Source organism: Manis javanica, chromosome 1 (assembly GCF_040802235.1).
Source record: "Manis javanica isolate MJ-LG chromosome 1, MJ_LKY, whole genome shotgun sequence".
Taxonomy (NCBI): domain Eukaryota; kingdom Metazoa; phylum Chordata; class Mammalia; order Pholidota; family Manidae; genus Manis; species Manis javanica.
The window spans coordinates 142,196,706-142,222,705 of record NC_133156.1 but is presented as its reverse complement, the minus strand read 5'-3'; the positions used below and the strand labels follow the sequence as shown (position 1 = coordinate 142,222,705).

The 26,000-nt window shown below is 38.0% G+C and overlaps 1 protein-coding gene across 6 annotated transcripts in view; it reads right to left on the bottom strand.

The window, feature by feature from the left end:
• The window catches only part of CTNND2 (catenin delta 2), a 925,492-nt gene that overhangs the window by 626,326 nt on the left and 273,166 nt on the right, over positions 1 to 26,000 (bottom strand). Inside the window, exon 1 of one of the 6 annotated variants that reach the window (XM_073237815.1) lies at positions 1,181 to 1,497. The exons of the other annotated variants lie outside the window; for them this stretch is intronic. The gene's annotated coding sequence lies outside the window, so the exon portion shown is untranslated. Of the gene's footprint in view, positions 1 to 1,180; positions 1,498 to 26,000 lie in introns of those variants that run through there. 6 annotated transcript variants of the gene reach the window in all.

The following is a 26,000-nucleotide window of genomic DNA, read 5'->3' as shown; positions in this document are numbered from 1 at the left end:
AAATAAAATATATTCACATAGGCAATTAAAATACTAGAACATGTGACAACGTGTTTCTGACAAAATTAAACCATTTCTTTTGTCAACTTAATCATTATTCATGCTTAGTGTCTGAGTTACAAAGTCAAATTTCAAATAACATTAAGTAGAAATTTTATCTTGTGATCATACTAATTCAGCAGGAAATCTTTCTCTGTCACTATTATGCATCTGAACACACGCTAAGATAAAAACCTGAACACTTTCAGAGGTATTCCATTTTATTTCATTCACAATTTTAACAATGTACACCTACTTGACAAATATAAAACAACCTATACAATTCCCATAAGTTGTCATCTAGTAAATCCCCAGCTTTCTGAAATCTGTTTCTTTAACCTGTTAAACATGCAAATATTTTAACTTTAGTAGCAACAGGTGAAATCTGTGAAGTCATTGTAAATTTTTTGATGATTCAATGAATTATCTGAATAAAGAGCAATCTAGAAACACTTGTAGAGCAAAGGTTTTCTATAATTATGTGATGTGTGCAACCCATTTACACCTGCTGGACTGAGAATAATCAAAACATGTAATTATTGCAGTCTAGTTCTCCTGTAAAACTCACCACAGAGAACCAATAACCTCTGTGAGAAAGGGAATACAATGAAGCAAGTTGGCTGCCCAACACCAAATTTTCAGTTACTTTACATAGTGATACTGGTTGGGTGATTATTATGATGAGGTTATTCAGTTAATTCTGAACCACTGGGGGGTGGGGGGAAGGCCCACAATTTTCAGATCAACTTTAATTACTTCTCACTTAATTATAAATGGCTACTTAACACACATTATCGCAACTTTCTTAAAATCTAAAGGATCTACCTATGACACACCAAGTTTTACTAACAACAATTATTAAGCAGTGATCATGGTTAGTTGATAGGGAAATGGGGCATCCGTACTCACAACAGCTTCCTGTTCAATTCGGTTATTTGGCTTTTACAGTTTCAACACTGACCCACTGAATACGTACTGACTGGCAACCGTAAGGCCCGAAATAAATTCTACCCATGTGAAATGCCACATGTAACTTGCAACCTCCAGTTTTAAAACTTTAGTTAAAATCCGTCACAAAAACATCATTAAAAATGAAAGCATTTAAAAAACAAATACGTTAAGTTTTCACTTTTTCTTTTACCTTCGGGAACAAATGGTCCTTAAATACTTCACAACTGTGTTCTAGGCAAACAAGTCGACTAGTCCCAAAGACGAGGGTTACTTTTCCCTCCTTCCCAGGCAAGTGGTGCTGGCGGTTCTGGGCGGCCTCCCTTCTGCTCCTCCCTCACCGCACCAGGGCTTAAAGGAACCCAGAGGAGCTCAAAATTCACGAATGGAATGGAAGAGCAGCCTCGAAGTCAGGACGCCAAATTATCAGAGTTTAATTTCTGCTTTCACTCGCCAACAGTTTAGGAGAAAGCAAAGCAAGATGCATCAGAGATACCATAAGCCTACTGGTAGCTGTCTTAAAAGAGAAAAGAATTGAGTTCAGCCAGGCACAAAGGTCTCCATGGCAACAGTGAATTTAGACCCCCATCGGCATTATTTATGCAACATTTCATCACAAAAGGACCCTCCCACTAGCCTGCCTAGCAAATTCTAGTTTTCTAATCTTCTATTCCTTTTCCCTAAATTTGTGTCTGGATCTACAGCTATCATCATCTCAACAACAAAAAAATGCTCCAGAATCCTAACATTGTTTTCAAACTGAATCTGGACTTTGTTTGCTTGGTGAATTCAAAAGCAAGAGAAAGATTCAAGATTGCTTAGAGTTCATATTCAAGACCAGTGCAGTTTTTATTTCAAAGATGAGCATTCAACAAAAGTAAATTTATTCAAACCATTATATTTTTAAAAATGAAACTGTAATTCAAAAGAAATATATAACAGGGTAAATCTAACTCCAAAGGTTCATAGAAAAGAGAATGTGTAAGATGCTGACTTTACAGCTAATTTTATATACTGGCATCCACCCCCACTCACTCCCTGCTATTACAGCACCCAGCCAACTCTTTTGAGTCTTGTACCTGATTTTCTCTGTTTTAGCCATGACTTCCAAAAACATAAATTCAGCAAAGTATTTTAAACACTTTTTAGTGAATTGTGTGCCCAATTGACCCCAGGTCCACAATTTATAACTAGACGACCTTCAGCAAGTTATTTAAAATGTAGGTAACACCACAATGTAATTAGGTTGCTGTGAATATTAATAAGATATCTTAATATCTCTAATTATAAAATAATATACAACTATAAGTATTAAGCTAATATTTGATGATGTTGAAAGGACACTATTAGTCTGTATTAGAAAATGATCATAATTAGTATTAGCTCAAATAAGAACTAAACAAGGTGACATTCAAAAATTAGGTTTGATCATTTTAAAACAATACAAACTTATTATTGAAAATTCAAACAGAACATGGTTTTATAAAGCAGTGGGTTGCTCTTACTTCACAAACTTCCAACACCAATCTCACTCTTCTTTAACACAGTTGTAGGTCTAGACCTAAACCATGCAACTTGATCTAAGTCTTGGTTAACTCTTCTTTAAGCTGGTTTTCAAGAATAGTTCATGGATGACCACATTTTCTGTCGGTGTATTTTTGATAGAATAGGCAAATGTCCTACACCTCCCGGGACATTACTGTCCTAGAATGGGTTACTCCTGGTGCCTCCAGAAACATTTTCTGTGAGGATGCCCGCAGAGCTGGACAACTCATGGCCCTGCTTAGATGGTTACATGGTTTTTGTAAATAAATTATTCAGGTACCTTCTGACACTGGAAATTGAAGGAGAGAATCAAAAAGCCAAGGTAATATTAGTGTCTTTTAAAAAAATGACATTCCAGGGGAGAACAGCCACCACTCACACATTAACTCCCAGTTATTCATCTTCCATATCTCTTGCCTTCTTTTTGTTGCTTTTATGTCATGTCTCTTCTTCTCATACCTCCTTATCTCTGCAATACATATTCTTCCTGATGTTTCTAATGTGGTTGCATTTATGCAATGGTTTATTTTTCCTGTTTGTCCATTAGTGCTGCCAGCTCACTTTAATTTCTTAAAATGACTTCATTGTCTTATCATTTCTTTGATTTCACTTTTTTCATGATTTTAACTTTTTTTAGACAATAAAAAAAGAGTATGTCTAACTTTCTCTTTTAGTACTTGGGGATAATTCTGTTTTCCTGAAGTTATACTTTCTCTGCCTTTGTATATCATTACTGTGCAACTTTCTTCTCTTTCTGATTTATTTCTTACTTTTTTTGTGGGAGTGTCAACCCACTGTCTTACATTTAAACCCTTTGGTTTATTACTTATTTTGGAATCATGGCGACTTTGCCTTGGCCTGATTGCTGCTTAAGAACAGATTAAGGAGGAGAAGGGTTTTGAGTATGTGTGAAGTGAAGGTTTAAAATATTATTATTTCAACATTATTCTCTCTTGTTGGAGCTTGTCATCCACAGGGTTTCCTGTGTCCCGTTGTGCCTTCAGAGCTCAGTGTTCCAGTGAGGACCTCTGAGTCACAGCCCTTCCTCTCTGTCACCCTTTTGTTAGGTAGAAAGATAGACCTGAGCAGCAGGGGAAGGAGAAGATAAGGTTCAAGAAAAACATACCCGAACTCTGCGCAGGTAGTGGGTTGCACCTGAAGACAACAAAGACTTTGCGGGGAAATAACTTCCTTGCCTGTTGGAATCAGAAGAAACTGGTCCCAACCAGATCCCGATGTGGGCACAATCAAACAAAACTAAGAACTGTCCAAATCATGCCTCATCATGGGAAAGGCCTGCACACTTAGAGGGATGGCTATATGGGTGCACCTGACAATCAAATGACCACACTTTGTCAAAAAAGAGGTGCATCCTAGCCAGAATGTAATATACAGGCCTTCCACCTAACAGATCAAGGCCTTTGTCTACCTTGACTCTGACCTGCTCATCCCTTAGAGTGTATTCAGATAAACTTTTGCTCTGCTTCAAGTAAATAATTGCTTTGCCTTGCAATTCTTTGTTGTGGTGGGGACAAGAACCAAGGAGAACAAACTTGACCCACAACACTTTCATCTTTCCCTCCTTCCTTTTTCTTTTTTAAGGAAATTTGGATACTATATGATGTCTGGAAAGTGATGTCTGTATGCAGCATACATTCTTTATGGGAGATAATGGTTGATTCTGTTCCTAGTATTATTGTAAATGGAACTCTATTCCTAATTTGCTGTATTTTTGGTTGATTTTACTGTTTCTAGCAAAAGAAGTAGAAAGAAATAAACATTGTAGGTTATCCATAATTAATAGTTTGAACCCCAACAAGGCATAAGTATGTGTTTTTCACAAAATTCAATAGTAATTTGTAATTTCAAAACAATCTTTGTTAACTAGGCATACAGAGGAAACCCTTCAATTTGGTAATGAAAAAAACCTACCTAGAAATTACAATCAGAGTTAAATATTGAAAATACCTCCTTAGATGTGAAAGAGTTATCATTCACTGCTATCATCACTTCTATTTAACATTATACTGGAGGTCTTTGGCAATAAAATAAAAACAAAAGGCAAGGTATAAAAATATCAACCTTCCTTCTGTGAATCAGCAATAGAGACATTTTTTAAATAGTGATATTTATAGACATTGTAGATAAACAACAAATACAAAGGAATAACTCTGTGATGGTAGTGTAAAACCACATCACTAACTCTTACACAACACTACTGGAGTTGAAGCAGACCTAAATGATTGCAGGGAAATACTACACAAACATAATGATAGATTTAATATTGTAAAGATTTCAAACTCCTTGGATTATCTGACAGATTTAACACAATTCCACACCAAACCCTCTGCATGCTGTTTTTATCATGGTTGAGAGAGGCTGGTATAATGGATAAAGGTTTCTAAAATTTACATGAAAATGCAAAGGCCCAAGGAGAGCAAGTTCTTCTGAAGGAATGAAATCTAAACTAAACCTACCAGATAGGAGAAAACATTAGAAAGATGCAGTAATTAAGGCCATAGGATGTCCACATAAGGAGAGACAGAAGGAACAGCAGAATGGGAGAGACTCAGAAACCAAGCCACACATGTGCCTCATTTATGAGAACCATGACACCGTTAGCAGTGGGAAAGACGGTGCTTTCACATGGGTGTCTATCTGATGAAATATGTACTTTGACTCTGAACTCAAAAATACAATTTCATATAGAACACAGGTCTAGATGTGAAAGGTTAAACATAAATCTTTGAAAGTCAAATACGGAAAACATACATGACCTTAGAGTAGCTAAGGCTTTATTAAGCAATAAAAACTACTAACCATAAAAGGAATAAAAAAAGTCTAGATTGGGCCATGTTAAAATGGGGAGATTATGTTTACTGAGACACCATTGAGAAAGTGAAGGGGCAGCAGTGAAAGAAAATATTCTGTGTATGTCTATGTGTGAATCTATAACTATCTATGTATCTAGTTATATCTCTACCTACAGAAGTCTGGAATAAAGTATAATATAAAAAAATGATAAGCAATCCAAAAGAAAAAGGGCTAAAATACTTAAACACTTCACAAAACAGGATAACCACACAGACAATAAACCAATGAAAAGATGATCTATATCATTACTCACATGGATATGCAAGTGTAGGCCTCCACAGGGTGCTACTAGTACTCATCAGAATGGTTAAAATAAAAAAGAGATAGGAGAGAAAACTTTCCCTAACTTTCTCAGAACTTCCATAGATGGTTAGTAGGAATGTAAAATGGTAAAAGGAACTGACTGCTGGTCAATCTCTTCCAAAGTTCTTTCTATGCACACTCCATGTCTCAGAAACAGTGTTCCTGTTGGTATATACATGCAACAGAAAGCCACATATAAGTACCCTGGAAGCCACCTATGATACTCATACAGAAACATTCGCATTAGCCCGAAGTGAACACTGTTGAAATGCCTACTAATGACAATGGATGTACTATATGTGCACAATGAAGTACTATTCAACAAAAAAAAAAATTAAACTGATGACCAAATGTGCTATTATGGTTGAGTTTTACACACACAATCTTGAGAAAGTTGTACTTTAGGATGTATGCATTTTCCTGTGTGTATATTATACTTAAAAAATTAATTCCTAGCAGCAAAGGCTGCACTAATAGGGAAGTATATCACAACACAGGCTTACCTCAAGAAAAAAGAGCAATCTCGAATGAACAGTGTAAATTCACAATTAATGAAACTAGAAAAAGAAGATCAAATGAGGCCCAAAGTCAGTAGAAAGAGGGGCATAGTAAAAATCAGAGCAGAAATAGATAAAATCAAGAAGAATAAAACAATAGAAAGAATCAATGAAACAAGGAGCTGGTTCTTCAAGAAAATTAACAACACAGATAAACCCCTACCCAGACTTATCAATAAAAAAACAAGAGTCTATACACATAAACAGAATCAGAAATGAGAAAGGAAAAATCAATACAGACACTACAGAAATACAAAGAATTATTAGGAAATACTATGAAAAATTATAGGCTAATAAGCTGGAAAATCTACAAGAAATGGACAATTTTCTATAAAAATATAACCTTCCAAGGCTGACCCAGGAAGAAACAGAAAATCTGAACAGACCAATTACCAGCAATGAAATTGAATTGGTAATCAAAAAACTACCTAAGAACAAAATCCTAGGACCAGATGGCTTCACCACTGAATTTTATCAAAAATTTAGTGAAGACCTAATACTCATCCTCCTTAAAGTTTTCCAAAAAGTAGAAGAGCAGGGAATACTTCCAACTCATTCTATGAGGCCAGCATCACTCTAATACCAAAACCAGACAAAGAAAACACAAAAAAAGAAAATTACAGACACATATCCCCAATGAATATAGATGAAAAAATACTCAACAAAATATTAACAAACTGAATTCAAAAATACATCAATAAGAACATCCATCATGATTAAGTAGAATTTATTCCAGGGATGCAAGGATGTTACAATATTCAAAAATCCACCAACATCATATACCACACCACATCAACAAAAATGACAAAAATCACATGATCATATCCATAGATGGTGAAAAAGCATTTGACAAAATTCAACATCCTTTCATGATAAAAGCTCACCGAAAAGGGCATAGAGGGCAAGTACCTCAACATAATAAAGGCCATTTAGGACAAACCCACAGCTAACACCATACTTAACAGTGAAAAGCTGAAAGCTTTTCTTTTTAGATTGGGAACAAGAAAAGGATGCCCACTCTCCCCACTTTAATTCAACATAGTACTGGAGGTTCTAGCCATGGCAATCAGAAAACACAGATATCAAATGCATCAAGATTAGTAAGGAAGAAGTTAAACTGTCCCTGTTTGCAGATGACATGATATTGTATATAAAAAACCCTAAAGAACCCACCCAAACACTACTAGAACTAATAACTGAATTCAGCAAAGTTGCAGAATACAAAATTAATACACAGAAATCTGTGGCATTCCTATACACTAATGATGAACAAGGAGAAAGAGAAATCAGGGAAACAAGTCCATTTACAATTGCATTAAAATGAATAAAATCCTATGAATAAATCTAACCAAGGAGGTGAAAGACCTACACCCAGAAAACTACAAGACACTCATGAGAGAAATTAAAAAAGACACAAATAAATGGAACTACATCCCATGCTCATGGATAGAAAGAATTAATATTATCAAAAAGTCCACCTTGCCTAAAGCAATCTACAGATTCAATGCAATTCCTATCAAAATAACAACAGCAATTTTAGATGAAACAGAACAAATAGTTCTAAAATTCATATGGAACCACAAAAGACCATGAATAGCCAAAGCAATGCTGAGAAGGGAGAATAAAGCAGGAAGGATTATGCTCCCTGACTTCAAACTCTACTACAAAGCCACAGTAATCTAGACAATTTGGTACCGGCACAAAACACCAGGTAGGATGGCCAACATCCAAAAGCAAGCAACAACAAATACTGGCATAGAATAGAGAGCCCAGATATAAACCCAAGCATATATGGTCAATTTATATATGATAAAGGAGCCATGGATATACAATGGGGAAATGACAGCCTCTTCAAGATATGCTGCTGGCAAAAATGGACAGCTACATGCAAGAGAATGAAACTGGATTACTGTATAACACAGACACAAAAGTAAACTTGAATTGGACCAAAGACCTGAATGTACTTCATGAAATCATAAAACTATTAGAAGAAAAGACAGGCAAAATATCTTCTAAATAGAAACATGAGCAGAGTTTTCTTGAGCACATCTCTTCAGGCAAGGGAAACAAAAGCAAAAATGAGCAAATGGGACTACATCAAAGTAAAAAGCTTTTATACAGCAAAGGAAACCATCAGTAGAATAAAAAGGCATCCTATGGTATGGGGGGATATATTTGTAAATGATAAATGACATATCCAACAAGGGGTTAACATCTAAAATATATAAAAAACTTACATCAACACCCAAAAGCAAATAACCCAATTAAAAAAGAGGTTCTGAGAAGACACCTCTCTAAAGAAGAAATCAAGATGGCCAACCAGGCACATGAAAAGATGCTCCACATTGCTAATCATCAGGGAAATGAAAATGGAAACCACAATGAGATATCACCTCACACCAGGTAGGATGGTCAACATCCAAAAGCAAGCAACAACAAATGCTGGCAAGGATGCGGAGAAAGGGGAAGCCTACACTGTTGGTGGGAATGTAAATTAGTTCAACCATTGTTGAAAACAATATGAAGTATCCTCAAAAAACTAGAAATAGAAATACCATTTGACCCAGCAATTCCACCTCTAGGAATTTACACAAAGAAAACAAGATCCCAGATTCAAAAAGACATATGCACCCCTATGTTTATTGCAGCACTATTTACAATAGCCAAAACATGGAATCAACATAAGTGTCCATCAGCAGATGAATGGAAAAAGAAGAGGTGGTACGTATACACAATGGAATATTACTCAGCCATAAGAAGAAAACAAATCCTACCATTTGCAACAACATGGATGGAGCTAGAGGGTATTATGCTCAGTGAAATAAGCCAGGAGGAGAAAGACAAGCACCAAACGATTTCCCTCATTTGTGGAGTATAACAACGAAGCAAAACTGAAGGAACAAAACAGCAGCAGACTCACAGAATCCAAGAAGGGACTGGAGGTTACCAAAGTTGAGGAGTGGGGAAGGTCAGGTAGGGAGCGAGGGAGAAGGGGATTGAGGGGCACTATGATTGGCATACATGTTGTTAGGGGTTCACGGGGAAGATAGTGTAGCACAGAGAAGACAAGTAATGATTCTGTAGCATCTTAATATGCTGATGGACAGTGACTGCAATGGGGTAGGGGGGGGATTTATAATATGGGTGAATCTATTAACCACAATGTTGCTCATGTGAAATTTTCATAAGAGTGTATATCAATGATACCTTAATAAAAAAAAAGTCAAGGAAGAATTAAAAAAAATAAAGTACTAAATTATTTTAAATCCTATATTTTTGGAAGTTGTAACAGGCATGCATGCAAACAGAAACAATATTTACCTATTAATATTCTTGATTTTTTTAAAAATTGCATTTTAACTTTAGAGGTTTCCAGCAATATCCTTACCAATTTTATTTGAAAAGAAAATAGAGGCTTTTTAAGTCTTACAAAATAAAATCAGAGCTAAAGAATGAAGGAAACACTATTTGATGTGGTTTGGTCAATTTTAAGAAAATCCATTATGTTGTGCCCTTTTGGACAAAAAAATAAAGAAAAAAGGTTCATCTTAATATCCTGGCCATTTTCATTTACTGACGCTGACAGCAAGGTGAAAAATTAAGTAGCATTAATATAGGAAATCTTTAACATTATAAATAAGTGACAGACTTGGTAGTAATTTCCAAATAAGTGTGATGTGATTATGTTTCTATTTCAATAAAACTTGATCTTTAGAGAACACTATTTTTGAAGATTTGACTCCTTCCTGCAATTTTTGGCTTTTCATTCTCTAAGAATCGGCATTCCAGTGTAAAACTCTATAATTCTATCTATTACCCCTCCAGATTCTACGGTATAAAATTACAAATGATTGACAGCCAAATTACTGAGTCTGCCTTCCAAGGGATACAAGGAAGCTCCAGCCCAAAGATTCTTTTGCAATTAAATAGCTGTAAGGAGTAATATTTTAGGGCCAGCTCAGCTTTCATTTGTAGTTTACGGTCATCTCCTCTGTCCACAGCCAGAATGGATTGCAGGACAGGACGGAGGAAAGAAGAGGAGAAAAGAAAGGAAGGAAGTCAAACAAACAATGCTGGACTTTTGCCTGGTGCCCTGGTACTGGCAGCTACTCCGATAAACTGAAACCCCCTAGGCTGTCTGTTGCTGCGGAACTCTCTCAATGTGGTATCAGACACTCAGAAATAGGACGCTAAGTATTAAGGGGATGGAAATACTTGACATCACACACGAGCTCATATTCATGAATCAGTGTAGATTTGAACCCTGTAACTAGCAGTGTAGGCTATATAACTAAATTCCATTTATAAAGCATATTTTGGTTACTATTTGCCCTTTTGAGGTATAAACCTTTTATTTGGGACCTTTTACGAGGGTAAGTCACACTATGCCATAAGTTAAGACCCATGCAATGAGAGATTTAGACCAATGAAGGATTTCAGGGGTAGGGTTCAACCATGGCATATAATTAATTTCAATGTATTCAAAACACCCTTGGTTTCTCAAATAGGATGTGTAGCTGACCATCCAGTAATTTAGCAAACCCTTTGGCATTTCTGATGTATATTAGCAACCCACAAAATTCACATAAATTTCTATTTTTGGCAGGAACAAAGTTTGAAGGTAGGAATCCCCAGTTACCGAGTAAATGATTACAATGACTGCAAGGGAATGAATTTAGAATATGATTTTTTAAATGTGCTAATTAATAAGAGGTAGAAACATATCTGCTCCATGGAATACTCCAAACGTGCCACAGTGCACCAGTTTTACTATGAATATGTTCTTTCCAAATAATAATAGTAATAACAAATGCAAAATTCTCATTTTTAAAGCAGTCTCTCTCTCTCTCTCTCTCTCTCTCACACACACACACACACACACACACACCCTTTGACAGAGTGCAACACTTTAAATTACAAAGGAGAGTTTCCTTATGGCAGAAGGGAATGGAAAATGTGTATCAGATTTTCCCTCTTCCATATCTCAAGCACACTGAAGACACAACTTTCCAAGAAATAATTTATATGACTATTAAGAGTATCACATCTTAATTGCCCAGTCTTGAGTAGCAATTGTTTCGATTTTTTTGCACAATCAGCTCCTGTCTTTATTTGATATTCTTCAACATTTATGTAAAGTGGTGATCATGAATAATACTCTGTCAAAACAGAGTGGGCCCTGTTTCTTCTGCGGGTCTTAGGTATTATGTCATTGCCTTAGGCGAGGCACCCGAGGAATAGCAATAAGAAAACGCGCATGACTAAGCATTTTAAGTTCCTTCCACAATGTGTTTGGCTAAGACATTAGCCAAACAGAATCCTTTAAAAATACTTGTTGAAAAAAAAAAATCTAAGGTTCAAGAAAATCGAAGTGGTGCATTTTAAACAAACATGAGAAAATTCTTGAAAACACATATTTCACTACATCAAATCCTAACTATACAAATATTTCGGTATGATTATTCCCTGTAGGACATATTTTCCTTGGGTATTAGCACAGTTTCTTACAGTTAGCCTGGAACACTCTGTCCTCTGACTTTAAGACTCAGGTTGTGCCTTGGAAAGTTAAGATAGAGACACCAGTGGCTACTGAGCGCTGATGGAAACGAGGGATTCCAGACGGACAAACAGGCTGGACAAGAGCGGCATCTCTGGGACTCTGGGACTCTTTGTGCTTTCTGTTTGCTTGCCAGCATTTTTCAAACTGATAGCAGTATTTCAATATTTGGTCAGCAATCCTTCACGAATTAGAGTATATTTGTTCCACTTCTTCTTGGATGATTGAGAACAATCTCTAAATTCATTCTTTGTCCTACGGTGAGGCTGCATGTGTGTGGAGCAGAGCAGAGAGCTAGCCTGAACAAGTGCAAACTGAACTTCAATAAAAGGACTTAGCTTGCAGGTATTGAAAACAAAATGTATATTAAACCAATGTGAATCACAACAGGATAAGCTCCTTCTCATTTTTTGAAATATTACATTCTCTTTTGAGGATTTTGAAGACTTTCTAACAAGATGTTTTGATTATAACTCTGTTTCTGATTATTGCCCAAATACTGGTATACAAAAAATGGGGGCTTTGCGTGACACAAGTCAGTTGTAGAATGAATATTGCATATTGGAAATAAGTGTTCGTTAGGATGCCTCGAGGCTTTGCTGACAGCTCTTCAAAGTTCCTAAATACTAAAGTTGTTCTCTTCGTAACTGCAGCCCATCTAGAGTGAAATGGTTCCTTGGCATTTTCAGTATGTCTCACATCATTTGAGGGACTGGGTGAAAAAGTAAGGTTCACTTAGTTATGTTCCCTATTTCTTGCTCTAAGTACAAAATTTGGCCTCTACCACTAATGTGCTTCGCTTAATTCACAACTGAACACTCTGGACTGGGGAGAGTTAAGACAAATCATCAAGACAAGAAGAGCTGGTATTTTATTGGGCAGGTAACTCACTATTGGATAAGCAGAACTCACTTCCCACACCCTTGAAATTGCCTTTGTGCATATCCACATGGGGCAAGGAACAGCTGTATGTTTTGCTGTACTAAATAAGCAGCTTAAGCATTCAGTGGAATTTTGCCATTGTTTTGGCACACATTCAAATGGAGCAAATTATTATTTCATTTTAGAGATGAGGAAAGGAATCCAGAGAGATTAAACAGTTTGCCACAAATCACACAGATTTTAAGTAGCGGAACCTATATTTGAACTTAAGCTGTTTAACTTTAAAACTGGTATTTTTAACTACTGGAAATACTTAAAATCATTTACAAGGTTTTAAGTGTGTCTTCTGGAGTCATGCCCAATATCCACATCATCATGCTCTTATGGAGTTTGCACAGAAATGAAGAATAAGATTATCCAACCCCGAATGCACCACCAAAGAAGAACATTCTGATGATGAGAAATTCCAGCCACCTAAGAATCAGTTAGGTTATGGGCTAGGGGACCAGCACCCAGTCTACCCACCAAGGTCATCCTTCATCATCTATAGTTCTGTCTACCATTTTGAAGGTCATTAAGGTTATTATCATATACAGAAATAAAAAAATGCTTTATCTGCTTATATTTTAATGATTCAGCTGCACTTCTTTAAATAAAAGGAAACACAGATCGCTCTCCTCTGTATTAAGCCTCCTACGGGGAGGTTCACAAATTGAGGGGAGAGAGGATTGTCTATTGTTTACATCATTTTAACACATGGATTGAGGACCAAAAGCTGGAAGGATGTTATCTTCAGTCTCCATGATAGTTTATGGAAACTACAACACTTAACCAATAAATGCTGCGTACCAGTAAATGCAAGCATAAAACTTTAATATTCATTAAGAACTGGCTCATAAACATCAAGTCCAGTGCCTATAACAACAACAGAAATGTATGGGGCAATCTGTTTCAGTAGATCATGATACCATGATGGTATTGTTTCTTGGAAAATTGAAAGAAGTAAACAGTGTTAAAGGAGAAAAGTGAACTATCGTAGCAAGTTTTTATATCAAAGAGGTATTTTATTTCTAATAGATCTTTTTGGAAGTATTGTCTTCCACAACTTTCTTGCAGGTCTCCACATATTTAGGTATTCTTATTTAAGGACATTTTCATTACCTCTATAATGTATGAAATCTTGAAATTGCCAACAGTAATTTTTATAATAGTATTTTTCCCCAGATGTGGCTTTCATGGCTGGTAAAGGATATTTTGCTTTTTGTTTTATTTTTGCTAGTTCCTAAAATCCAAAAAGGTTGGCATCTCTACTTATCTCTTAGGGTCTATGTGGATAAAAGGTGAGATTTATGACTGGAAGTGCAATTCAGTGATAAATCAGGCAATGGAAAAGGGATTAATTAACAATAGTTTAGACTTCCCACTGAAGTTCATAGACCAGATGAGAAATAGCACATAGATATGACTATCCAATTTTTTGACAGTCTTATTTTGGACATGGGAACCTCAAAGGTACAAGTTTCTTCCACTATTCTGATGGCCTTCTATTGCCATCAAATGAATACTTGAGCTATATGCTGAAGAATTTCAAAGTAAAGATGTGGCTCAAAAATGCATCACTATACCTACTTTCAGGAAATCCGAAATATTGGGACCATAAATGTTTGCTATCCAATTCTGAAGCACAGATATAAATATGAATCTAAGGGTAAATGACTCACGATTAACATATGTGACTCAAACTTCAATTTCTCTCTCTACCATCTATGATTTCATCTGATATTGTTGGATGTCCAAGGTGATCACTGAGGTATTTACCTACCTACAGGATTACATATCTACATTAAAATACCATTGTATGGCCAAGAGGTTTTTTTGTATCAGTGTGTGAAAAGTATTTGCTGATACCTAAATTCAAGCAATATTTGGGGCACCTTAAAGTATAAAATTTCTATGTATGTATGATATGTATCAAATATTTTCTACAGGTATAGTAAATACACTGCTCTTTTTTTTTCTAAGTTGTAAAAATAGTCAACAATTGAACAAATATCTTTTAAAATGAAAACTAGTGTAGGAAAATGTATCTCAAAATTACTGGGCAGAACATTTCCAGACAATAATGTTGGTAATGAAAGGTTTGATCTGGAAAGAAATGTCAGCAATTAGCTCAGCAGTAATAGCACAGAAGTCGTAGGTAATGAGCATATTGGTGATAAAAACACAATGGGAGTGATGTTGTGAAGGCATCGGTGCGGGCTGTCTGCTGTGAGGCAAAAGCTCACTAAGAGCTGAGTTCAAGGAGAAGAATGTAAAGAATTCTAAATCTAACAAATGCAGTAATTCGACATGTGTAAAGCGGCAAGGATGCTTCTCTACGAGTGATGTACTCTTACCAACAGAATGTATGGATGTACAAACATCTTAGAATATTTTCTCTCCGAAGTAAAACAACAAGGAATATGTGACTATGTATCTGTACTGACATGTGTATGTACCCTTCATGATGTAACACATATATCATACATACATTCCACATACACATATGGTTGAGAAGCACATTATTTTTGAACTATAGGAGCACTGGTATCACACGTATTTTGCTCTTTTTTTCCACAGAAATATTTTCACTTGTTTTCTGTTTTGTGACCTAATTGAAATGATCAAATTCCACCCCTCTCCTTTTTGAACAGACTCTCTCTTACAGTGCTATGGAAAATTGTATATTACTACATAGGAATTTTATTTTCTTCTGCAGAGAATTTCCCTGAAAGGAAGAAGCATCATATTAAGCCAAGAATAATTGGAACAGACTTAATTCAGGTCATTAAAAATAGAATTTAGACCTCTAAATTCTAATGTGATCTGTCTGAAAATCCTTAGTCACTGTAAATGTACTGAAATTATCTTATTAGATTTAATTATTAATATTTAATGGTTTACTTCTCACAACTCATTAAGATTTTAATAACTCATACTTTTCTAATGAGAAAATATATCATTATGATAACACCATAAACATATCCATTGTCTTATAGTTTGAAAAATGGTTTTATATAAATCATCACTTTTGGTCTTCTTAATCTTTCAATTAGATATTAATACCTAAAACCAGAAAGATATTATGAATTTCATTAACAGAAAGCTACTTTATATCAAAATTCTTATTTAGGAAGTTAAAATACCAAGCTAATTACAAAAAATACTCATGGATATATTAAAATCTACTTAGGTACTGCTCACTAAATGAAGTACTCACCTGGTGCTATGTTTCAAAACATTCACCTGAATCCCTACAACCACCTTCTTTCCCCACCATCAACTCTCTGGGAGGTTTTGCCAAGTGGTAAAAAGTGACCCCGCCCCTCCACACTATCCTTTGGTCCCAAGGCTCAGGCAGGCAGGAACAATACTCCAAGGCTGTGGTAATTAAGTCCCTCTAATAAGAAGGCAATGGAAAGCATTCTGAGATTTAGTTTATCCTCCCATGGAAATAAATGACAGAATTTCTTCTTTACCAACTTTATTATTGCAAAATATGCCACCATAATAATTTAATTTTAACATTGCAAATGGCTCATAAAAATACCTTTGCATCACCACTTAAATATTAATAGTCACATAAACAGGAAATTTTAGGTAGAGATGTATTAGAATGATTTCTCTCCACTGTTGGCACCAAGAATACCTCCATGATTGTTGTCATCTGGGAAGGTTTGAGGATCCAAAGCAACACAAACGAATATTTCCTTTCAGGTAAGCTCCCCATGGACATGGGTCAGTATGCATAATAAACACGATGACATTAGGTAGGACAATTCAAACATTTTCTTGTCCATCACAGCAAGAAACAAGGGCGCTGCCCTTTGGCCATGGACACCAGTGTGTCTTGTCCAGTGTCCGCCGGATGGGAGAGTGACAGGCTGAGTCATGGGGCACTGATGAAAAACCTTACAGCATTCAGGTTTGAAAAAGACAGAAACCAAGACAGGTTCACTTTCTCTTAAACATACTAACTACAACAAGAAACAAGCAATCTGGAACACTGCTTTTCATTTTCAAGCTAATAATAGGAATATGTAATGGTAGATTGAAGCAATCTTTGTTCTAGAATTTTCCTGTGCCAGTGGAGGCCATTTGGTAAAAGTAAATGTACAGATGATTCTCGGGCAGTTCTCTGCTCTCTTGCAGAGCCCAGTGGCATTTAGGTGAGGGTACTTCACACTGGATGTCTTAACAACAGCTGGACAAACGTGACCTTTATGCCTTTACCTCCCAAATGCCACACGAACTCATCATCAACACCAGAGTAAAAATGTCATTGTTTCATGAGTCTGTTGAAAAAAACTTTCATCTGCACTCAGTATTAAAAGGTGGTCACCTACTTTTTGCAATATGAGAGCTTTAGAAACAAAGTAAAAGGATAGGAGAGTTTTACAAATGTGGTAAAAAGATAAAAAGCAACAAACTTCCAATTACAAAATAAGTAAGTCACGAGATGGAAAGTACAGCATAGGGAATATAGTCAATAGTCTTGTAATAACTTTGTATAGTGACAGTTGGTAACTACAATTACTGTGATGAGCATTTCATAATGTACATAATTGTCCAATCACTATGTTGTATACCTGAAGTCAACATAATACTATATATAAACTATATTTCAATTAAAAATATGAGAGTTGTCAATTCTAGTTTCCAAAATAGATCCTAAGTATATACAGCATGAGCCAAACATAATTAGCTTCTCCATATACAGTCTTAACTACAGTGGCAGCAACTGATTTTTTCAACTTTCCTGTCCCTTATCGGTGTTATTGTCAGGACTCCGGGTGATGCCCTAGACTCTGGAAAAATCCCAGCCTGCTCTTAAGAAACCAAGAATACTGCCCGCTTTGGAAATGAAATAGACTGGAGACCCCAAGGGAATCCAGAGTAAGTGGCTGGTTACAGTTTCTGCATTCAGCCTTATTACATTATTTTAATATAAAATGTGAAACCAGGAAGACTAATTTCCTTAAAAATAAAAGGCAATGTAGATGGACAGTAGCCCAACAAATGATCAGTTTGAACAGTGTCTCATTTTATCATCCATCCATTCATTCAGCCTTCATTCACCCAACAAATAGTTACTAAGTGCCTGTTTTGTGCTGGGCACTATTCTGAATGGCAGTAAAATAGACAAAGGCAGGCCTGCCCTCACACAGCTTACAGTCTACCTTTATTTTGGAAATACTAAATTTCTCATATCAGCCCCTGCTTCTTCTAGAAATGAAATTTTATCTCTTTTAAACAAATCAGTTTGCTTATTCCTACAATAACATGTACGTATATATATTTAGTCATGGCCTGACAGACTGTTTGGTATTTACCTTTGTAACTGAAAAATGCATAGCCCTAAGGCATATCCTGAAACTTTCTAATTATTTGTTATGTTAATACTACTCATAGAGAATGGATATAAGAACACAGAAGTTTGCTATTGCATGTTTGGCAAGAATTCATATTCATGGGCTGACGCTCCTTTCACTGCTAAAGTCCCAGTTGCTAGAATGTGGTCTATGGGGCTCAGATTTTTGAAAACAGGCAGTATTTCATTATGCAATGTTATCTGAGGCAACTCATGTCCCATGTTTTCACAGTATTCAGGCTAAGCTGGTGTGTCTGAAGCCCAGGTCCACGCACAAGCCTGGTTCTCAAAGTTCGAGTCTCCCCACCCATCTTGCTAACCCAAGTTTTTCAAGTTTCCTCCACTTCTCTGTATGCAGAGTTTATTTCCCTGCTCCCTGCTTTGATGGTCTTTGGCTTTCTAAATCTTAGTTCTTCCTCTCTCCCCTAGAAAGCCTGGGGCCCACCTTCTCCAGAGGTGGTCCATGCTCTAATATTATCTGGACCCCAATTAAATGCTCATGTCCCAGGATCTCAGAAAGTACTTCATTAAAAGTTGCATTGGGGGGCGGAGCCAAGATGGCGGCGTGAGTAGAGCAGTGGAAATCTCCTCCCAAAAACACATAGAGCTATGAAAATATAACAAAGAAAAATCTTCCTAAAATAGAGACCACAGGACACAGGACAACATCCAGACCACATCCACACCTGCAAGAACCTAGCGCCTTGTGAAGGGGGTAAGATACAAGCCCCAGCCCCGCGGGACCCGAGCGCCCCTCCCCCCGGCTCCCGGCGGGTGGAGAGAAACCGGAGCGGTTTTTTTTTTTTTTTTTTTTTGGCGAGCGCTTTTTGGAAGCCTTAGAGGGACGGGCCCCCGTTGCTGGGGAGGCAGGGTGGCGGGACCGGTGAGGAGGTGCCTGGGAACGGCGCCGGAGGACAAAGAATATCCCGCGTTTCTCCCTGCGAGACCTGGGGGCGGGTGCCTGAGACCGGTGCCTGAGGACGGAGGAGGTCGCACGTTTTTCCCCTTTTTTTTTTTTCTCTTTTTGGCAAGCGCTTTTTGGAAGCCTTGAAGGGACGGGGACCCCAGTGCTAGGGAGGCACGGTGGCGGGACTGGTGAGCGGGTGGCTGGGACCGGCGCCTGAGGACAAAGAATATCCCCCGTTTTTCCCTGCGGGACCGGTGGGCGGGTGCCTGAGACCGGCACTTGAGGACAGAGGAAATCGCGCGTTTTTCCCCTTTTTTTTTTCTCTTTTCTGCGAGTGCTTTTTGGAAGCCTAAAAGGGACAGAGACCCCGGTGCTAGGGAGGCAGGGCGGCGGGACTGGTGAGCGGGTGCCTGGGACTGGCACCTGAGGACAAAGAATATCCCGCATTTTTCCCTGTGGGACCGGTGGGTGGGTGCCTGAGACCAGCACCTGAGGACGGAAGAAATCGCGCATTTTTCCCCTTTTTTTTTCTCTCTTTTTGCCGAGTGCTTTTTGGAAGCCTTGAAGGGACAGGGACCCAGGTGCTAGGGAGGCAGGGCGGCGGGACTGGTGAGCGGGTGCGTGGGACCAGTGCCTGAGGACAAAGAATATTCAGCGTTCCTTCCCTGCGGGACCGGTGGTGGGTGCTTTTTGGAAGCCTTGAAAGGACAGGGACCCTGGTGCTAGGGAGACAGGGCAGCAGGACCAGTGAGCGGGTGCCTGGAACCGGCACCTGAGGACAAAAAAAAAAAAAAAAATCGCTTGTTTTTTCCTTTTTTTTTCCTCTTTCTTTCTGTTCCCTCTCTCATTGTTGCTGTTGTTGTTTTGGTTTGGAGAGTGCTTTTTGGAAATCTTAAAGGGGCAGGACAGGTCACTTAGACCAGAAGCAGGGAATCTGGGGATCTCTGGGCACTCTAACCCCCTGGGCAGCAGGGAGCACAGAGGCCCCTTACGGAGATAAATAGTCTCCTGGCTGCTCCCCCTCCAACGGGGCTCCACCATTTTGGAGGAACAGCCCCAGCCAGGCCAAGCCCACAGCAACAGCGGAGATAAACCCCAAAGCAACTGGGCAGGAAGCAGAAGCCCTGTCTGCGCACAGCTGCCCAGCACAAGCCACTAGAGGTCGCTATTCTCCCAGGAAAAGGCTACAAACCAACAAGAAGGGAAGCTCTTCCAGCGGTCACTTGTACCAGCTCTGCAAACTATCTCTATCACCATGAAAAGGCAAAACTACAGGCAGACAAAGATCACAGAGACAACACCTGAGAAGGAGACAGACCTAACTAGTCCTCCTGAAAAAGAATTCAAAATAAAAATCATGAACATGCTGACAGAGATGCAGAAAAAAATGCAAGAGCAATGGGATGAGATGCAGAGAAAAATGCAAGAGCAGTGGGATGAGATGCAGAGAAAAATGCAAGAGCAGTGGGATGAAGTCCGGAAGGAGATCACAGATGTCAGGAAAGAGATCACAGAAGTGAAACAATCCCTGGAAGGATTTATAAGCAGAATGGATAAGATGCAAGAGGCCATTGAAGGAATAGAAGCCAGAGAACAGGAACGTATAGAAGCTGACATAGAGAGAGATAAAAGGATCTCCAGGAATGAAACAACACTAAGAGAAATATGTGACCAATACAAAAGGAAAAACATTCGTATTATAGGGATACCAGAAGAGGAAGAAAGAGGAAAAGGGATAGAAAGTGTCTTTGAAGAAATAATTGCTGAAAACTTCCCCAAACTGGGGGAGGAAATAATCGAACAGACCATGGAATTATACAGAACCCCCAACAGAAAGGATCCAAGGAGGACAACACCAAGACACATAATAATTAAAATGGCAAGGATCAAGGACAAGGAAAGAGTTTTAAAGGCAGCTAGAGAGAAAAAGGTCACCTATAAAGGAAAACCAATCAGGCTAACATCAGACTTCTCAACAGAAACCCTACAGGCCAGAAGAGAATGGCATGATATACTTAATGCAATGAAACAGAAGGGCCTTGAACCAAGGATACTGTATCCAGCACGACTATCATTTAAATATGATGGTGGGATCAAACAATTCCCAGACAAGCAAAAGCTGAGGGAATTTGCTTCCCACAAACCACCTCTACAGGGCATCCTACAGGGACTGCTCTAGATGGGAACACCCCTAAAAAGAGCACAGAACAAAACACACAACATATGAAGAATGGAGGAGGAGGAATAAGAAGGGAGAGAAGAAAAGACTCTCCAGACAGTGTATATAACAGCTCAATAAGCGAGCTAAGTTAGGCAGTAAGATACTAAAGAAGCTAACCTTGAACCTTTGGTAACCACGAATCTAAAGCCTGCAATGGCAATAAGTACATATCTTTCAATAGTCACCCTAAATGTAAATGGACTTAATGCACCAATCAAAAGACATAGAGTAATAGAATGGATAAAAAAGCAAAACCCATCTATATGCTGCTTACAAGAAACTCACCTTAAACCCAAAGATAAGCATAGACTAAAAGTCAAGGGATGGAAAAACATATTTCAGGCAAACAACAGTGAGAAGAAAGCAGGGGTTGCAGTACTAATATCAGACAAAATAGACTTCAAAACAAAGAAAGTAACAAGAGATAAAGAAGGCCACTACATAATGATAAAGGGCTTAGTCCAACAAGAGGATATAACCATTCTAAATATATATGCACCCAATACAGGAGCACCAGCATATGTGAAGCAAATACTAACAGAACTAAAGAGGGAAATAGACTGCAATGCATTCATTGTAGGAGACTTCAACACACCACTCACCCCAAAGGATAGATCCACCGGGCAGAAAATAAGTAAAGACACACAGGCACTGAACAACACACTAGAATAGATGGACCTAATAGACATCTATAGAACTTTACATCCAAAAGCAACAGGATATACATTCTTCTCAAGTGCACATGGAACATTCTCCAGAATAGACCACATACTAGCTCACAAAAAGAGCCTCAGTAAATTCCACAATATTGAAATTCTACCAACCAATTTTTCAGACCACAAAGGTATGAAAGTAGAAATAAATTCTACAAAGAAAACAAAAAGGCTCACAAACACATGGAGGCTTAACAACATGCTACTAAATAATCAATGGATCAATGAACAAATCAAAATAGAGATCAAGGAATATATAGAAACAAATGACAACAACAACACTAAGCCCCAACTTCTGTGGGATGCAGCGAAAGCAGTCTTAAGAGGAAAGTATATAGCAATCCAGGCACACTTGAAGAAGGAAGAACAATCCCAAATGAATAGTCTAACATCACAATTATTAAAACTGGAAAAAGAAGAACAAATGAGGCCTAAAGTCAGCAGAAGGAGGGACATAATAAAGATCAGAGAAGAAATAAACAAAATTGAGAAGAATAAAACAATAGCAAAAATCAATGAAACCAAGAGCTGGTTCTTTGAGAAAATAAACAAAATAGATAAGCCTCTAGCCCAACTTATTAAGAGAAAAAGAGAGTCAACACAAATCAACATAATCAGAAATGAGAATGGAAAAATCACGACAGACTCCACAGAAATACAAAGAATTATTAAAGACTACTATGAAAACCTATATGCCAACAAGCTGGAAAACCTAGAAGAAATGGACAACTTCCTAGAAAAATACAACCTCCCAAGACTGACCAAGGAAGAAACACAAAAGTTAAACAAACCAATTACAAGCAAAGAAATTGAAACAGTAATCAAAAAACTACCCAAGAACAAAACCCCGGGGCCGGACGGATTTACCTCGGAATTTTATCAGACACACAGAGAAGACATAATACCCATTCTCCTTAAAGTGTTCCACAAAATAGAAGAAGAGGGAATACTCCCAAACTCATTCTATGAAGCCAACATCACCCTAATACCAAAACCAGGAAAAGACCCCACCAAAAAAGAAAATTACAGACCAATATCCCTGATGAATGTAGATGCAAAAATACTCAATAAAATATTAGCAAACAGAATTCAACAGTATATCAAAAGGATCATACACCATGACCAAGTGGGGTTCATCCCAGGGATGCAAGGATGGTACAACATTCGAAAATCCATCAACATCATCCACCACATCAACAAAAAGAAAGACAAAAACCACATGATCATCTCCATAGATGCTGAAAAAGCATTTGACAAAATTCAACATCCATTCATGCTAAAAACTCTCAGCAAAATGGGAATAGAGGGCAAGTACCTCAACATAATAAAGGCCATATATGATAAACCCACAGCCAGCATTATACTGAACAGCGAGAAGCTGAAAGCATTTCCACTGAGATCGGGAACCAGACAGGGATGCCCACTCTCCCCACTGTTATTTAACATAGTACTGGAGGTCCTAGCCACGGCAATCAGACAAAACAAAGAAATACAAGGAATCCAGATTGGTAAAGAAGAAGTTAAACTGTCACTATTTGCAGATGATATGATACTGTACATAAAAAACCCTAAAGACTCCACTCCAAAACTACTAGAACTGATATCGGAATACAGCAAAGTTGCAGGATACAAAATTAACACACAGAAATCTGTAGCTTTCCTATACACTAACAACGAATCAATAGAAAGAGAAATCAGGAAAACAATTCCATTCACCGTTGCATCAAAAAGAATAAAATACCTAGGAATAAACCTAACCAAAGAAGTGAAAGACTTATACTCTGAAAACTACAAGTCACTCTTAAGAGAAATTAAAGGGGACACTAATAAATGGAAACTCATCCCATGCTCATGGCTAGGAAGAATTAATATCGTCAAAATGGCCATCCTGCCGAAAGCAATATACAAATTTGATGCAATCCCTCTCAAATTACCAGCAACATTCTTCAATGAATTGGAACAAATAATTCAAAAATTCATATGGAAACACCAAAGACCCCGAATAGCCAAAGCAATCCTGAAAAAGAAGAATAAAGTAGGGGGGATCTCACTCCCCAACTTCAAGCTCTACTACAAAGCCATAGTAATCAAGACAATTTGGTACTGGCACAAGAACAGAGCCACAGACCAGTGGAACAGATTAGAGACCCCAGAAATTAACCCAAACATATATGGTCAATTAATATTTGATAAAGGAGCCATGGACATACAATGGCAAAATGACAGTCTCTTCAACAGATGGTGCTGGCAAAACTGGACAGCTACATGTAGGAGAATGAAACTGGACCATTGTCTAACCCCATATACAAAGGTAAACTCAAAATGGATCAAAGACCTGAATGTAAGTCACGAAACCATTAAACTCTTGGAAAAAAACATAGGCAAAAACCTCTTAGACATAAACATGAGTGATCTCTTCTTGAACATATCTCCCCGGGCAAGGAAAACAACAGCAAAAATGAGCAAGTGGGACTACATTAAGCTGAAAAGCTTCTGTACAGCGAAAGACACCATCAATAGAACAAAAAGGAACCCTACAGTATGGGAGAATATATTTGAAAATGACAGATCTGATAAAGGCTTGACGTCCAGAATATATAAAGAGCTCACACGCCTCAACAAACAAAAAACAAATAACCCAATTAAAAAATGGGCAGAGGAACTGAACAGACAGTTCTCCAAAAAAGAAATACAGATGGCCAAGAGACACATGAAAAGATGCTCCACATCGCTAATTATCAGAGAAATGCAAATTAAAACTACAATGAGGTATCACCTCACACCAGTAAGGATAGCTGCCATCCAAAAGACAAACAACAACAAATGTTGGCGAGGCTGTGGAGAAAAGGGAACCCTCCTACACTGCTGGTGGGAATGTAAATTAGTTCAACCATTGTGGAAAGCAGTATGGAGGTGCATCAAAATGCTCAAAACAGACCTACCATTTGACCCAGGAATTCCACTCCTAGGAATTTACCCTAAGAACGCAGCAATCAAGTTTGAGAAAGACAGATGCACTCCTATGTTTATCGCAGCACTATTTACAATAGCCAAGAATTGGAAGCAACCTAAATGTCCATCTGTAGATGAATGGATAAAGAAGATGTGGTACATATACACAATGGAATACTACTCAGCCATAAGAAGTGGAAAAATCCAACCATTTGCAGCAACATGGATGGAGCTGGAGAGTATTATGCTCAGTGAAATAAGCCAGGCGGAGAAAGAGAAATACCAAATGATTTCACTCATCTGAGGAGTATAGGAACAAAGGAAAAACTGAAGGAACAAAACAGCAGCAGAATTACAGAACCCAAAAATGGACTAACAGGTACCAAAGGGAAAGGAACTGGGGAGGATGGGTGGGCAGGGAGGGATAAGGGGGGGGAAGAAGAAGGGGGGTATTAAGATTAGCATGCATGGGGGGGAGGGACAAAGGGGAGGGTGGGCTGCACAACACAGAGAGGACAAGTAGTGACTCTACCACATTTTGCTAAGCTGATGGACAGTAACCGTAATGTGGTTGTTAGGGGGGACCTGATATAGGGGAGAGCATAGTAAACATAGTATTCTTCAGGTAAGTGTAGATTAAAAATTTAAAAAAAAAAAAGAAAGAAAGAAAGAAAAGGGGGATTACTCCTTAACAGGATAAAACTATTGGTAAATCAAAGATCAACGCATGCTTTAAATATCCTTAATGTTGATCACTTAAAGGGTGTCAGATGATCAGCTATGGAGGTACTCTTTTCTGATAATATTCCTTTCTCTTAATTAAAAAAAAAAAAAAAAAAAAAAAAGCAGTTACTGTGTGCTGACCTCCAATGAGTTCTGCACAGTGGTATAGAGGGCATGTCAAAGTGTGGGCAAAGGGTCTGTTTGTTTCTACGCAGAAGATCAAGGCCTAGCTTGGATACCCAGAAAATGAACTAAGATACGATATGAGGAGGAGCTTCCGGCATCAGCACTCTCTGGAGGACTCGTGCCGGGGGATGATCATCAAAAAGCCTCCACAGGGATCCGGACGATGCTGCGGTTGTGGCTGCA